Source organism: Dromiciops gliroides, chromosome 1 (assembly GCF_019393635.1).
Source record: "Dromiciops gliroides isolate mDroGli1 chromosome 1, mDroGli1.pri, whole genome shotgun sequence".
Classification (NCBI taxonomy): Eukaryota; Metazoa; Chordata; class Mammalia; order Microbiotheria; family Microbiotheriidae; genus Dromiciops; species Dromiciops gliroides.
Window position 1 is genome coordinate 697,391,241 of NC_057861.1, and position 12,277 is coordinate 697,403,517.

A 12,277-nucleotide genomic window follows, 5' to 3' on the forward strand; every position below is an offset into this window, starting at 1 on the left:
AACACTCAGGTGGAGACACGCGCACATGCTCACCAAAATGGTGAGAACAACCAGCACCTCATAGTACAGCCTTGTCCTCCTGAGGTTTTAAGGAATGGGAGCCAGGCTGATTTTTGGATCCAAAGATTGAGGTGAAGTGGGAAGTGCTGCCCTGGAATTATCTACGACAGGGTAATTCAGTGCTGACTGGATGGGTCCTGATAACACTCACTGGGTGAGCCTGAGCAAACCCCTCACCACCTTCTCTGGGCTTTGATTCCCTCATCTGTGAAGTAGAAAGCCTGCTAACTTCCCTGCCTCTCCTCATTCTTCCAGGTGAAGAGAAAATCTCTCAAAGAATCCAAGTGCACTATTTAAAATAATAACTCACACGTGTCATAAAAGCTGAGGTTTCTCATAATATTTTAGGGTTTACAAAGAGGAAGACCTGGGTACAAATTTCACCTCTGATACAAATTTGACCTAGGATTCCGTAGGACTTACTTGCTAGGTCAGAAACAGGTTTCAGTCAGCATTGATGAAGGGAGTTCCCTGCAAAGACAAAGTCACATCCTCTTCAAATGTTTGCATAATGTTTCTAGACCATTTTCATATATCATCAGAACCTTACAAAAATTCTGGGAAGTATGTAGAACAAGTGCTATTGGTTTCATCTTTTTGGAAGGTGAGGGGAATTGGGCCTATGGCTTCAATCAATCAAGAAACATTTATTAAATGTTTACTATGTGCTAGACATTGTGAGTAAAGGGGCTGAGGAGAGGTTGAGGAGGGATGCAAAGGGAAGAAAAAAAATAAACAGTCCCTATCCTTAAGGATCTTGCATTCTGTTGGGGGAGACATGTTTAAATTGCTACATAGAAGATACATACAGGGGCAGCTAGGTGGCATAGTGGATAAAGCACCGGCCCTAGATTCAGGAGGACCTGAGTTCAAATCCACCCTCAGACACTTGATACTAGCTGTGTGACCTTGGGCAAATCACTTAACCCCCGTTGCCCTGCCCAAAAAAAAAAGAAAAAGAAAAGAAAAAAGAAAATACTCTCTACCAATAGGTGGCACATTGGATAGAGTGTTGGCCCTGGAGTCAAGAGGACCTGAGTTCAAATTTGGCCTCAGACATTTACTAGCCATGTGACTCTGGACAAATCACTTAAACCTATTTGTCTCAGTTTCCTCATCTGTAAAATGAGCTAGAGAAGGAAATTGCAAAACACTCCAGTATCTTTGCCAAGAAAACCCTAAATGGAGTCCCAGATAGTCAGACACAACTGAACAACAGCTGTGCTGTAACTTACTGTCTCACCAATTTACCTGTGTCATTGTGAGATTAAGTAGCTTGCCCAAGATCACACAGGCAAGAGGCAACTGAGAGAAGACTTAAACCCAGATTGTCAAATTCCCCTGACAGCTTTCTCTCCACTCTACTACACTGCTTTCATATGTCCCCTTCACCTTTACAAAGCATTCTACTTGCCTTGTCACACCAGAGCCTCACAAAAACCCCAAATTGTGCACTCGAAGTAATGTTATTCCCATTTTATAGATGAGAAAATGGCATCAATTGCAAGACATAGGAAGCACTGGCATAAAACTACCCAGAAAGATGTTCCCACATCAAAGAAGATGCTTTTGTGCTCTATGAGCAAAATGGAATGGCAAGTAGCTCAAAAGAAACATAAGATGAGCAAATTTAGAGACACCTTCGCTCTAAATGTTCACATGGACTATTTGTGCCTGAACTGTGGTAGAGTTTTCTGAGCTCATGTTGGTCTGATCAGCCACAGTTGGACACACCGTACTTTGTCCCAAGCACAGTGATGTCATTTGGGTCCTTTTTGAGAACAGACAACCATAGATGAGAAAATTAAGGCTCAGAGACTTTCCCCAGGGAAATAAGTGACTTGTCGAAAGTCACAAAGTTAGTAAGTGATAGAGTTAAGTCTGAATCCTGGTCTTTCTGCCTCCTAAACCTTTTCTCTCGGCCCTATAACATCTGGTCACTATGTCTTAGGAGAAAGGTAACAGTGCTTTATTAGAAAGGAAGCATGAGGTCATGCGAAGGAGACAGCTGAACCAAGAGTCTGGACACTTGGGTTCTGTCCATGACTATGGTTAGCTACGGGATTTCAGGTAAGTCACATTTACTCTCTGGGCCTCAGTTTCCCTTGTGTAAAACGATGACTGAACAAGATGATTTCCGAAGTCCCTTCAACATCCCAAGCAAGACCTTCTCATAGGCTACAGTTTATTCCCCTAAGCAATTTTGCTTCCTTACCTGAGACAGGCAGGCCCCAGTGTGAAGGGGGGGAAATCCACTAAGATATCAGGGGTTTGCTCCCCTAGGGCTTGGTTTGGCTCAGTGCTGTGATTGAAGCTGGTTTGTTCCTGTCTTTGTTTATATTGACTGCATTTTATGATGCTTTGGTAGTTGCCAGTAAAATATTTATTTAGCAGTGAAAACATTCTGTAAATGATTTTCCTCTCCCAAAGGGAACAATTTCTCCACCTGCTAAAGTGACCCAGAACTGTTCCTGTGCCAAGCAATCATGTATTGATAAACTTTCTCCCCTGGCAAGAATGCATATGAAAGAACTGCATCAGAGTAGGCCAAATCCACGTAGCTAGTATTTATTAGAAGAGCATGTTATCATGAAAGATCAGATCTCTTGTTTTCAGCTGCTGTAGTCACCCCTAAGAAGAAACATACTTTTTTTTAAGTTTGCAAATATTTCTGTTCAAGACCATTTCTCCATGATGCCCAGTGTCAGGGGGGGGAAGTGAAAAATTCAGTCAGGCATCCAGATGTTTCTAAATAACCAGATGTTTGGCATCACTTAAGCCAAACATGGAGGGGTTTGGCTGAATATTTTTACTCTTCACCCCCAATAGACTGTTGTATTCAGATATGGCCTGTGGGTATTTGTAGTTGAATTTGACAGGGTCTGTCCCTGGAGATCTTTGGACTTGGCTATGACACCAACAACCTCTCAGTCTTTGAAAGAATACCCTCATTTTATTTCATTACCCCCCCACCTCCAGCTTCCTTCTCTACCTCCATCCCCAGCCTACACGACCCCCTTGTTCTGCATAGTTCTTAGAAGCTGAGTTCTTATATTTCATTTCTACTGTTTCTGTTGGAAACAGGGCAGGACAAAACATGCCAAGGACGGCAGAGACCAAGACACTAAGCAGACACTTTGAAGGAGGACAGGAGACCTTGGGGGTGGGTGGGGTGGGGTGGGGGGTAATAGAGAGTGGAGGAGATCAGAGAGTAATAAAAGGAAGCAATTCTATATCGAGTAGCAGAGTTTTAATTTTAAAAATCTGGAGAAATATGATCTTGCATGCTAAACTTGGGATATTTGATCATGATCTCTCAAGAATTTGAGAGAATAGAGCTGAAACAAAGAATAGAGCCTGCCAGTCAGGACACCAGGGCTCTAGCATTGTCAAATTCACTTTATGCCCTGGGATAAATTGCTTAACCTCTCTGAGTCTCCATTTCCTTGTCTGAAAAAAAATGAGGGGGCAGGAATAAATTACCTGTAAGATTTCTTTGAGCTCTAACATTCTATGATTCTATTTTCCCACATTAAAATACTACCTCTGATTATATATTCCATGGACTTTTCACTATGACCAGAAAATGTTCCTGGTTGTGACATGAAGCTGTTAGAGAACATTACGAGATAACATGTTGTCAAATTTACGATCATGTAGAGACTTTATACTGCACTACATAGTGCACAGTGGATAGAGCACCAGAGCAGGAGTCAGGAAAGCCTGGGTTCAAATCTAGTATCAGACACATACTAGCTATGTGAGACTGGGCAAGGCATTTAACTTCTGCTTCAGTTTCCTCATCTGTAAAATGGGGATAGTAATATCTCTCTGCTATATAAATGTTAGTTGTTGTTGTTGTTACCAAAAGGTAACATAAATATGAGTTTTATGATGATTATTAGGTGCCAAACCCAGAATTCTTTCTTTCTTTCTTTTTCTTTCTTTTGTAAATTTAATTTTATTACAAACTTAACAAACATCCCTAAACATGAACATTTCAATATACAAAGAACAAAAAAAAAGGATTGAGTATATGATGAGCCTCTATTAACATTGAACTCTGTGCCTCTATGGTGTGTTTTTTTTTTTAACAGCATATATTAAATTTAACCCAGTAACAAAGTTGGCTCGTGCATTTTTACCCCTTTCTGGACTTATTTTAGTTTTCTTCTGTGTATTTTTTTTAATGTTTTTGGTGAGGCAATTGGGGTTAAGTGACTTGCCCAGGGTCACACAGCTAGTAAGTGTTAAGTGTCTGAGGCCGGATTTGAACTCAGGTACTCCTGAATCCAGGGCCAGTGCTTTATCCACTGCGCCATCTAGCTGCCCTCTTCTGTGTATTTTTAAATGTCTACTTTGTTCTTTTTTCTTTCTTCCTTCCTTTTTTTATATTTCTGACCTTATCTACTAACTACCTCGAGGAAGAGAAACGAATGAGACACAGGAACCTACGGGCAACAGAGAGCGCAGTTTTCAGATGTCCTCATTGCGGCAGGAGCTGCGGCTCCCGTATCAGACTGCACAGCCACACTGTGACCTGTGGCTCTTCAAGGTGCTGATCCATGGTCATCTGCGACTGGTGGAAGCCTACTACCCTCTCCTCATCACCCATCACAAAAGTCATCACTTGAAATTAGTTAATTAATTGATTGATTGATTAATATCATCAAGGAAAACACACCCAGCTCCTTCTATCAAACCATCCCATCTCTCATTGATCAGGGGCAAGATAGGGAGGCTGGGGAAGGGAGGAAGAAGGAGCAGGGATTTGCAGTGTGGGAAACTGCATGAACAAAGGTGGAGAAAAGGAATTATTATAGTGTGTATCTGTGGGGCAGGAAGCAGACCCCTACTGAAGGGCAAGCTGCATAATGATAAGTAGTAAAGAATACAACGGGATAGGACAGATGGGCTCAGTCTCAGATGCCGGGCTAAGAAGTCTATAATGAATCTCATAGTCAATAGAAAGTCATCATGGCCTGTTGAAGATCACTAAACTAGGGTTAGGAATCACACTGCTCTAGGTCCCTCCTTCTTACTTAGAGCTTGGTGCCTTGCTGGTGTTGTTACGTCTACAGGTCAGTCCTGAGATTGCCTCACTGTCTGCATTAGGGAAACTCTTCTTAGTCAATCAGACACAGTATACTGTCTGGGAGGCCATCTGGGACTTGTGGAATCATGGCCACATTCAGATCAGAGATCAAGTCTAACCCATTCATTTGACAGATAGAGAAACTGAGGCCTAGAGAGGACAAGTGACTTGTTCAAGATCAAACAGGTAGTAAGCATCAAAGGCAGGATTTTAACCCAGTGTATCTAACTTCATTGACATCCCACCACCTCTTCCTCCCAACTCCCATCTGGATTCACTCAAATGCCCCACTGGGATTAGATTTAGATTTAGGACAAGGGACTCAGAGCTGGAAGGGATCTTGGAGCCTTCTGCTTCCATCCTCTCCTTTTTACAGAGGAGGAGGATGAGTCCTCAAGGGAGGTAAATGGATTACCACAGCTGGTATATGACTAAACGAATGAAATAGGGAGTCAGATTTGGTTGGAGTGGAAGCCCTCTTGCCTAAGGAAGGATGTTGAGGAATACTTTGGGGGAAACACTATGAGACATACTCTTAAAGTGTTAGAGACACTCCTAAAGATACAATGCCAGAAAAGTGCTATCAGAGAAATAACATTAAAGAGACATTTCTGTTACTTCTAAGCTGACTTAAAGTGGAGGTAAGAAGACAACTGTAACAGGGGTGATAGAGCTAAGGCAGATAGGGCCTCCTCAGCAAGCAGCAAAGGAGCCTGCCTAGCTCCATCACCTCAGTTACACTGGGACATCAGGGACCTGCCCAGCTCCATCACCCCTGACACACCAAGAAAGGCAGAGAAATAACAAATAAGACATAGAGCCAGAAACAGAGGTATAGTGAGATGGGAAATAAAGAACACAAGACAAATGGAGACAAAATAATTACCAGAATGAGCCAAGATGATACATAAGGAGACAGAAAAAACCCAGGGGGCCCAAGAGTATAACCTACTTGAATCTATGATATCCTCACTCCTTTCTAGCAGGCTATTTGGAGTAGGCACTGGGACCCCCTTTTCATTTTCATGGGAGAAGAGGTTAATTTCTTTACCATTTTTACTTAGGACCTAGCCAGATAGAGGCGCTCTCTACCCTAGTTTTCCCTAAAGCATGCTAAATTGACTGCCAAAGGTATATTTCACCACTTCCCAATTTGAGTTCAGTCTATTCTTGCCTTCAGGCCCCTTATGCTGCTTCCTCTGTTCTGATTTCCTGAGTTATATATGTCTGTTATAGTCCCAGTATAGAGGGGAGGGTGATGAGGGGAGTCCTTGATTAATCTGATGAGTTCATGGGATACAAACCTTTGTCCAGGCTCCAGAAGGCATCTCCCCATGGACAGTACATATAGTCACATTGGTCCCTTGTTTAAAGGACATAAGAAACTCATAATTGGCTTTTGGTAATGAGGACTGACTCCAAGATGACTGGCTGCATGAGGTTAATAAGGAACCTACCCTCTCTATGGTCTATAAAAGTGAATTGCCAGACCAACCTGACCTGCTTGAGCATTTTTCTCCTTTTCCCTGTTTAGAAGAAAAACCAGTACATATCTGAATAGGCCTGGTCCTAGGGGAGGGAGGCCTATGCCTGCATAGTCTCTTCTCCAAGAACCACTAATGATTGCATTGGTGCAAGAGCACATAGGAGGTGTAAATGCTCACCTACAGCTTTCTCTTTTTTATTTTTAATTATTAAATTAAAAGGCATTTCCATAACATAGTAGAATAATAAAAAGATAGTTGTAAATAAAACTTCAAATCTATGTACAACCTTTTAAATATGTATTAAATTTATCATGTAAGTTTCTTTTTTTCTTTACTCCCCTGACCCCCACTACCATTAAACATTAAACCATTAGAGATGGCTACCAATAGACACAAATATGTGTGTGTGTGTGTGTGTGTGTGTGTGTGTGTGTGTAAAATCATTCTATACATACTTCTATTTATCACTTCTTTTTCTGGATGCAGATAGCATTTTCCATCACCCTTTATAGTTAATTTGGGTGTTTGTAACAGTCAAAATGAGTTGGTCGCTCAAAGTTTTTCTTAAAGTAATATTGCTATTACTGTATACAATGTTCTCTTGGTTCTGCTTATTTCACTCTGATTCATTTTGTGCAAGTCTATTCGGTTTTTTCTAAAATCAACAAGCTCATCATTTCTTAGAGCACAGTAGTATTCCATCATGATCATAAACTACAACTTGTTCAGCCATTCCGCAATTGATGGGCATGCCTGCAATTTCCAGTTCTTTGCCACCACAACGAGAGCTGCTATAAGTATTTTAGAAGATATAGCTTTCTAAATACAGGTCAGAAACTTCATCTTGAGAATAAGCTTTATCAGTCCAAGAGATGAAGGAAGGAAGGAAGGAAGGAAGGAAGGAAGGAAGGAAGGAAGGAAGGAAGGAAGGAAGGAAGGAAGGAAGGAAGGAAGGAAGGAAGGAAGGAAGGAAGGAAGGAAGGAAGGAAAGAAGGAAGGAAGGAAGAAAAGGAAGTAGGGAAGTAGGAGAGGCATTTCTTAAGCACTTAATATTTGCAAAACTCTGGAGATACAAACAGGAAAGTAAGATAGTTCTCTCAAGCAGTTCACATTCTAATAGAGGGAGATAAAATATTTAGGAGGCTTCAGCTGTAAGTCAAATAGAAAGGTCAGTGCTCCTTAGGGTGCAGAAGTGAGGAAGATGGTAATGTATTTTCTTTAATATTATTTCCATTAATAACACTTTATCAGCTTCTAATGCTGACACATAGGATGGTTCCAAGGATTTGGGGCATTTAGAACTTTCTTTTTCTGCTTCTTCAGCAGTTGAAAGTGAGGAAATGAGGCCTGTAGTACCTACACAAACAGTTGCCAAATTGCATCTCCATTTGAGTTTATTTTCTAGACGATGGTTTAGTGTGGTCTGGAAACAGAGCAGGTAGTCTGAGGAGGTTGCTCTTCCTGTGGCTTCAGAGCTCACCCCACCTTCATTGGCAGTGGATCTTCAGTTGCTGTTGACAACAGGGTTCCTTCTCTAAAAGAGATCATTTAGATGATAACTGGGGATGGCCAAGCTGGAAAGAGTTGATGTTCTGGGAGGCTTGGTCCTTCAAGTTCTTGGGCATACCCACCTTGATATAGTTCCTGAGGAAGCACTTGACAGAAGCATACATGTACTCATCCATGTGGGCCAAGAGGATATTCATGGACAGTGTCCCCAAACCCCCACCTCTGCCAAATTGAGGCAGAGAGATGGATTTCTTAGGGAGTTTCATTCTGGAGTATGGTATTCTACCCAGAGATGGGAGATTTCTTGAGTCATGACAGAATTGGAGGCTGCCTGAGGGCTGAGTCCAACTTTGAAAATTCCCAACTTTGAGAGTTCAGGCATTAATCTCCAGGGGGTAAAAAAAAGAAAATATCTATAATAGTCCCTGAGCTTCATCCCTCTTGAAGAAGATGTATGTGTTTCCATATCTGGTGTTCTGGTACTGGAGTTCAGGTGAGACACCAAGGATAAAAAGATATATCTTAAAGTAATCTGCATGGAAATGATAAATAAACCGATAAAGAGTGATGAGATTACTGAGACAAAATGTAGGGGGAAAGGAAAAAAGGTCCAGAATAAATCCCTGGTGGTTATACTCATGCCTGAGGACCTGGATAGGGATTTAGTAAAGAAGACTGTTGTAATATTTTAACCTTCTCTTTGTCCAAATAAAAACCTAACCAATGAAGTATGCCTGCCCATAGGGTGTGCATGCAAGAGGTAGGTCTTGTTATTAGTACATACTGGTAAAAATAGAAAGCCAACAGAAGAAAGGCAAGAGAGATGATATTTAGGGATAGAAGGAAAACTCAAGAGATACTGGCTCATCTTACACATGAGAGATAGTACAGTCAAATTGAAGAGTGCTTGATTGGGAATCATGGAGTTTCCATTAGAAGGGGCCTCAGCCATCTAGTCCAAAACAGCCTGAAAAAGGAATTCCCAATACAACTTGCCACTTGTTGCTTGCTCCGCCCCTTGCCTGAAGACTTCTGGTGATCAGGATCCTACTACTGCACCCCCTCACCATCCCCAGTTCTCACACCTGAGGTAGTTTATTCCGTTTTTCTATAGTTTTGTCAGAAAGGTTTCCTGAGGGGCAACTAGGTGGCGCAGTGGATAGAGCACTGGCCCTGGATTCAGGAGCACCTGAGTTCAAATCCGGCCTCAGACACTTGATACTTACTAGCTATGTGACCCTGGGCAAGTCACTTAACCCCCATTGCCTCACCAAAATAAATAAATTAAATAAATGGATAGATGGATAGATAGATAAATAAATAAATAAATAAATAAATAAATAAATAAATAAATAAATAAATAAATAAATAAATAAATAAATAAATAAATAAATAAATAAATAAATGAATGAATGAATGAATGAATGAATGAATAAATGAATAAATGAATAAATAAATAAATAAATAGAAAGGTTTCCTGACATCAAACCCAACTTTGTCTCTTTATACCTTCTACTCATTCCTCCCAGATCCACCTTCTAGGACCAAGTAGAATAAATTCAATCCCTCTTCCATATAACAGTATTTATTTAAGCACTTGAAAACAACTGTCATATTTCCCTGAGACATCTCTTCTCTATGTTAAACACCCTCAATTCTTTCAATAATCCCCATATGTCTTAATCTGAAGTCATCCTGGTTCACCATCCTGGTTGACCTCCTCTAAAGGCTCTGAAGCCTATTAGAGTCCCTTCTAAAATATGGTGCCCATAACTAAATACATCACTAAAGTTATGGTCTGATGAGAACAGAATACAGCAAGATGATCAGTTCCTTGTTCCTGGAAGGCAGGCTCCTCTTGATGAAGCCAAAGATAGCATTAGCTTGTATTACTTCAACAGCACAGTTATTTGCATTTAGATTGCAATCCCACCAAAATCCCTAGATCTTTTTCAAACTTCTTTCTAACCATGTCTTCCTCATCTTATACTTATGCAGTTAAATTTTTTAACCCAAGGGCAAAATTCTACATTTCTATTAAAATTCATCTTACTAAATTGAGATCATTGTTCTAGGTAGCCAATATATTTTTGGATATTAAGTATGTCACCTGCTGTTAGCTATCCCTACCAGCTGTGTATCATCTGAAAAATTGGTATTGTTTGCCATCTATGCTTTTTATCTAAGACATTGATCAAACAGCATGTTAAACAGCACAGAATGAAGCATAGATCCTTAAGGGCCTCCAGTGAAGAACACTCTCCAAGTTGACACCGAATCACCAGTGATTACTCTTTGGAGCTGGCTGTTCAACGATTTCTGAATTCATCTAATGGTAATATAGTCTTGTTCACATCTCTTGATCATTTCTACAAGAATAGAATATGGCAATTTATCAAATACTTAGCTAAAATCCAAAGTAAACTATAACTACATAGCCTTCTATTGATCCTATTAAAAAAGGAAATAAGCTTAGTCCAGCATGACCCATTCTTGATAAAGTCATGCCAGATTTTGGTAATCACCACATCTTTTCTGTCTGCATACTAACCACATCCTTAATAACACATCTTAGAATTTTGCCAGGAATACAAGTCAAGCTCACAGGCCTATAGTTTGCCAATTCCATTCTCTTCCTTTTCAAAAAAAATTGTGACTTTGCTCTCCTCTAGTTTTTCAGTATCTCTTTCACTCTCTAAAACCTTTCAAATGTCAGCTATCACATCTAATTCTTTCAGGCGGATAGGTGGCACAATGCGTAGAGTGGTGGGCCTGGAGTTGGGGAGAACACAGTTGGAACCAAGCCTCAGACAGTTTGTGTGACCCTGGAAAAATCGCTTAACCTCTGTTTCTTCAACTGTAAAAGGGGAACAATCATAGCACAGACCTCCCCAAGGTTGATGTAAGGATTAAATGAGGTAATATTTATAAAGCACTTAGTACAATGCATGGCACATAGTAGGAGCTTAATTAAATGCTTGTTCCATTCCTCCATCCAAGGATATAATTCATCTGGGTGAGATGACAGCTCAAGATCAGTCAGGTGCTTATTTATTTTGTGCATCAACCATTAGTCATTTTTGTTCTATCCTTTCAAAGAATTGAACAGTTCTTCATTCTTTCACTTGTTAATTATCAACCTCACAAGCACCCTGAGCTTCTTTGACAGTTACTTTTATTTTCCCTAAAAAGCTTGTAAACAAACCTTTTGCATTGTCCTTAGTTTTCCTTGACAACCTCAGCTCATTCTGAACTTTGGCATTCCTGTATTGCTACCTGTTCTTATTTATCTTCTCTAGACGTCTTTTTTTTTTTTACTCTAAATTGGTTGATGAGTTTCCTGTGCAGCCACATCCATCCTCTAAGATAACTACATTATTTCCTCTTGACTAGAATATTTTTCTTTTTATCTTCAGTCTTTCACTGGGCATTTCTGAGCTGTGAAGGCTCCAGCATGACACACTGAACTAAAATCTGAGTGTGGAGTCAGAAGACCTGGTTTTCATCTCAGCTCTGCCACTTACTAGCTAAGTAACCTTGGACAATTCATTTCAACTCTCTGGGACACAGTTCTCTTATCTGTAAGACTAAGGATCAAACTAGATGATCCCTAAGATCCCTTTTAGTCCTACATCTTATGTCTGTTTGCAGAAGAGGTTTCCCAGTCATCTGCACCATGGAAAGAATGGGAGGGCCCAGACTCACATACTGCTATTACTACCCATGTGGCCTTAGATTTATCACCTTACTTTTCTGGATTTTCAGTTTCCATGTGTAAAAAAAAAGGTACTAAGTGAACTAAATGCTCTCTAAAGTCCCATCCAATTCTAAATGTATAATTTGATGATACAATTGGCTTCTCACAAAATCATAGATGGCCAGAATCAGAAGAGAATTCAGATGATTGTTTGAGCCAGTGCCCCATCTTCCTTTTAGGTTATGAAAATTCCAGTCTCTTCCTAATTTCTTAGCCCTTCCTTATGACATAGATGCTCTGATTGAAAGAGACCAATGAGGGGCAGCTGGGTGGCACAGTGGATAGAGCACTGGCCCTGGATTCAGGAGGACCTGAGTTCAAATCCAGCCTCAGACACTTGACACTAGCTGTGTGACCCTGGGAAAGTCA